Here is a 5,637-nt window from a genome sequence, read left to right as displayed (position 1 = left end):
ACCAGTATAAAATTAAAAACATTTAAATAATAAAAATTTAAAGCCAACCATTTTCATAACCATAGCTCTTTCAGTCGATCCCATGGAATCAGGATGACAGAAGAAGGATTGATGCCATTGAGCTGTGGTGCTGGAGAGGAGCACTGTCCAGAGAACAAATATATCTTGGAGGAAATGCAATCAGATGACCCCTTGGAGACAAAGATAACAACAAGGCTTCATCTTACTTGCTTTGGGCTTGTTGCTAGGAGAGTCTATTTCTCAGAAAGAACATCATGCTTGAAAAATATAGAAGTTCAGAGAAAAAGAGGAAGAGTCTCAATGTAATGGATCGACGCAGTGACTCCAGCTATGAGCTCTAATGTGTCAGAGATGAAGAGTATGCCCAGGACAGCACAGAGTCCAGATGTATTAGTGACAGGGTCGCTATTAGTTGTACTCGTCTCAATGGCACCTAGCAACAACAAAGAATGGAGAAATCACTGAACAGTGTAGCAACAACAAAGAATGGAGAAATCACTGAACAGTGTCACAGGCAAGCAAAATCTTGCTGAAGATTATTTTTAAAAAATTACTAGTTCAGTACATCAACAGAGAACTGCCAGAAGTACAAGCTGGATTTTAAAGAGACTGTGCCACTCGGTATAATCATTGCTGATGTCAGATGGATTGCGGCTGAAAGCAGAGAGTACCTGAAGGCTGTCTATGTGTGCTTTATTGTCTGTGCAAAGGCATCCTACACTCCTTTTTTTTATAATTTTTTATTTTTTTTTTACAGAGGTTTTGGATTTCCATCCATTCATTGCCGCAATTTTCTCCCTTCCCACCCCTCCCCACCAGCTCGCTTCCCCCTCCAAAGAGAGAAAAAAAAGAAAAAGAAAAAAAATTCCTTCATTAGTATACAATTCCCACGTCCCTTCTCCCCACCCCCCACCCTGAGTACACTTCTCTATGTAACCTTAATTCTGGATTCCTGTGCTAACCATAATATTCAATCATATATCACTTCTACTACACTCTTTAGGAACACCTATTTTGGGAATGGGAACAAGGTGCAGCAAAAGTGTGCCTGATCCAGTGGGCTTCTCAATTACTTGCTACACATCTGAGAGCTAGACAATGACTAAGGATACAGAAGAATCAATGCCTTTGAATTTTGGTGCTGGATAAGCGTATTGAACATACTATGAACTGTCGAGAGAATAAACAGGTCTGTCCTAGAGAGGGTGAAACCAAGTTGCTCCTTGGAGGCAAGGATTTTGAAGCCCTGTCTCACAAACTTTGGGCTTATTGCCGAGAAGGATCAATTCTTAGAGAAAGGACCAGAAACCACATCATGCTTGGAAGGGTAGAGGGTGAGTGCAGGAGAGGAAGAACATGGATGAGATGGAGCGACACAGTGACTGTGGAAATGGGATCAGATATGTCAGAGATGATAATATGATTGGCTCAGGAGAGGGTAAAGTTCAGAATCAGAATCATCTTTCGTAGGGTCACGATGAGTCATGGTCAACTCATCTGCACGTAACAATAATCATAGTCTATCCCTTCAATAATGTAAGTAGTACTATGGTGTTACTATGTGCCCGTAACCACTGCTAACTGAATATTATGTCAGAGAAATAGTTAATATTGTGAAGTTTAACTAAATCTTTGCCCTAGTGGAGAGAGATGCCTCTGGGCTTATGAAGATAAAGTAGCCCATTTCCCTTCTCAAGATAAAGGAATGAGGTGGACTCTATTCCCAATATCTCATCATCTCTTTTCTGAAGAAAGTTGCTCGACAGAGTCATTGCCCTGTTTCCCAAGATTGGAAAAACCCATAAAAGAAAAAAAATAATAAAATAAAAGGCGAGGTGTGGGGGTAGAAAGTTCAGCTAACAATAAAGTAAAAGAAAATGAACACATCACTGGTCACTCCCACTCATGTTCACCCCCACTCATTGTTTCCAAAGTCTTCTTTGCTCTAAGAGAACAAAGTAGTTTAGAAACACACAGAATATGTGTCGGTGTAGGGAAGACCCTCAACTAGGTGGATCGGCACAGTGACTGCCACAATGGGTTCGAATGTGTGGGAGAGTGTGAGGATGGCACAGGTCAGGACGGGGTTCAGATCTGCTGTTCATGAAGTCACTATAGGTTGCACTCAACGGCACCTAACAACAGCAAAATCTGGAACAGAGATAAAGAAGCAGGGTGCAAACTTCAGTAAAGTTTCCTTTTTAGTAACCTAGCAGGTTTGTAAGTATCAGAAGAGAGTATTTTTCTTTGATCTGACAAGATCATTAGCGAAGGCGAAGGGGAGAGCTCTCCATGGGATTCCTGTTGCACTGGAAGAGGTTGGTCCTTTCAAGGGTCCAGGGTCTCCCCTAAGCGGATGGAGCTTCTGAATCCCCTTGCTTGTAACCTTCTAACTCTACTGTACCCTCTAATATTAGACTAATTTAAGGGAAGAAAAAACAAGGTATCTCACTTGGCAAGGATTAGTGTGAAGATTTAAGAACCCATCTACAGTTTTTGGTGATCCTCAGTTTCAAAACTACAAAAGATTTCCTAAAAATAAAAAATGATGTTGTACTGCAAAATGTAGATGACGTCTTAAGCAGCCAGGATAAGATTGGCTCAGGATAGGGTAAAAAGAAGGGTAACGAGTCAAAATACAGTAAATTATTTTGTTTGCTGTACGTATGAATCATTACGGAAAAAAACCAAAACCCAAAAAATATCAACTATCTCAATAGCAAGGATTCCACATCTCTCAAAAACCAAGAAGTCTCCTCCAAGATCAAAAGAACGCTCTACGTTGAGTAGCCCAGTCCAGCTCTCAGAAAGCCTGTCTCTTTAAGAGTGATGACTCAGCATAATGCTCACCAGTCTCTCCCAAGTTATGTAGTAATTTTCAAAACTGTTGCTCCTGAGTGTTACATAGTATTCCATCATGTGAATGAATGTACCACAGTTTCTCAGGCTCTAAAATTCAAAGTAAAACTCCTCTGCAATGCTGTGTGAGGGAAGCAAAAGAGCCCTGACAACGGATCTTCAATTTCTGTCTAATGAAACTCCAAGGAGGAGACATGTTAATTACCCTAGGCTCCCACTGACTGCCCAAAGAACAAACACGTGCCTTAGAAAATGCAGTGTTCCCTGGAGAAAAGGATGGCAAAGCCCAGTCTTTCATTCTTAGGACATGTTGCTAGGAGAGGTTATTCCTTGGAAAAGAATATCATGCTTGGAATGTGGAGAGACAGTGGAAGAGAGGAAGACCCCCCCATCAAGATGGATTGACACGGTGACTGCTGCTATGGGCTCCACTGTATTCGAGATAGAATAGCAAAGGATGGGACAGGATTCAGATCTATTGATCACAGGGCCTCTGTAAATCATACTGTACTTGATGACACCTAACAACAACAACCATTGACAGAACAAACTGGTCTGTACTGGAGAGAGTGAAACCAGGTTGCTCCTTGGAGGCGAGGATGTTGAAGCTCAGTCCCACATACTCTGGGCATCTTGTCTAGGAAGAGCCATTCCTTGGAGAAGGAAGTAGTGCTTAGAAGGGTAGAGATATCAGTGCAGGAGAAGAAGAGCCTGGATGAGATGGACTCACACAGTGACTGTGGTAGTGAGGTCAGGTGTGTCAGAGATGGCAAGGCTCTGTCAAGATAAGACAGGGTTCAGAGCCACTGTTTATAGGGTCACTATGAGTCACAGTCCACTCGAGGGCACGTAACAACAACCACTACCACTGGCAGAGTCCACTGTCTTAAGTCATGTAACTCAAGCCTTTAGAAAATATGAGGACTGGGACCCTCGGGCTGAGACAAGGAGAATGTTGATGAGAAAGAATTTGTCACACAATCAGCCACGGACATTAAGAGGAAACTGAAAAAAGCTAGAGCTGAATCCATGGACTCTTCTCTCTCAGTTGTTAAAAGAGGTGGAAGAAACAAGGAGGATGTATGAAGAAAGAACAACAGGGCCAGTTTTGGGAGGTTGGACAATTTCGTTCAAACCCAGCATACAGAATGTGACAAACACCCTTAAAAACGGCTGAGGCTGAGGCAAATTAAGTCAGAATTGATTTGAACTAAGAGGATTATCTCTGGTGGTTTCTGGGTTTTGTTTTTAATTGGTTTGCTCACAAAGTTTGGTATACATTGTGTTTCACACTATCCTTCATTCACTCAGTGTTTCGTACAATGATTCTCATGAATCATGTTTCATAAAATCAATCGCCACTGGATCTTGCCAAAGAGAGATAGTAAGAATTGTAAGGTCTTTTGGACGGATGACGTATGAAGTGTATGAAGTGTGGCAAACAACCTCAGAAATGGCTAATTCTCAGCCAAATCAGACTGGGCTAAATTGGGCTAAGATAATTATCTCTGTTTTGTTTTAACAATTTTAAAGTAGTTGTTCCTTCTTTGTGTTTCTGATGTCAGCAGCTTTGAAGACTTATGATTTTGACTTTTTTAGTGCAAGCCTGAAAGCATATACTCTAAATCTGTATGACCACCTTCCTTACTCGGCACCACTTTTGACCCAAGGAGAAATCCAGATAGTATAGGCTTTGGATACAGTACTGTTCATTCCTTATATGTTGTTGTTGTTGTTTTTAGGTACCATCAAGTCAAGTACGACCCTTAGAGACTCTATAAACAACAGATCTGAACCCTGTCCTGTTCTGTGTCATCCTCACACTTTCTGACACATTAGAGTACGTTGTTGCAGACACTGTGAATCTGCCAAGGGTCTTCCTCTCGTTCACCAACCTTCTACCTTTCTGAGCATCATGTCCCTCTCCAGGAAATAGCCCTTCTTAGCAACATGCCCAAAGTAAGTGAGGTGAAACCATATCAGCTTTGCCTCCAAAGAGCACTCTATCCACACCCTCTCCAAGACATATTTGTTTGTTCTTTTGGCCATCATGGGATGTTCAGTGTTGTTCTTGAATAGCACAGCTCAAAGGTATCATTTATTTCTTCTGTCACCTTATTCGTTGGTCAGCTTTCAGATGCACAGCAAGGGATCAGAAAGACCATGGCTTCAATCAGATGCATGTTAGTCCTTAAACATCACTACTCCTCAATAACTTGGAGAGATCCCTAACTGCAGACTTTTCTAGTGTAATAAGTTTCCTGACTTCCTGACGGCCAGTACAAAGGGTGTCAATTGTGGATCCAAGTAAGATGAAGTCGTTGACAGTTTCAATCTTTTCTCCATCTATCACAATGTTGGTCCAATGGTGAGAATCTTTGTTTTCTTGGCATTGTGATGCAGTCTATATTGAAGGCTGTATTATTTGATCTTCTGCAACAAATGTTTCAAGTTCTCCTCACTTTCAGCAAACAAGGTTGTATCCTCTGCTTAAAGTAGGCTGTTGATGAGTCTCCCCCTCTGACCCTGATGTCCCATACCTCTTCATGGAGTCCAGCTTTTTTAATAATTTGCTCAGCATACAGATTAAATAGGTATGAAAAGAAAATACACACGTGAAGCACTCCCTTCTTAATTTTAAAGCATATAATGTTCTCTTGTTCTGTTCACACAATAGCCTCCTGCTCTGGGAATAGGTTTTGTATGGATACAATTAAGTGCTCTGAGATTCCCGTTCTTTTTTTTTTTCTTTTTTTT

Source organism: Elephantulus edwardii, unplaced genomic scaffold, assembly GCF_000299155.1.
Source record: "Elephantulus edwardii isolate Elephantulus edwardi_28Jun2011 unplaced genomic scaffold, EleEdw1.0 scaffold00087, whole genome shotgun sequence".
In the NCBI taxonomy this organism is placed as follows: Eukaryota; Metazoa; Chordata; class Mammalia; order Macroscelidea; family Macroscelididae; genus Elephantulus; species Elephantulus edwardii.
This window is presented reverse-complemented; position numbering follows the sequence as displayed.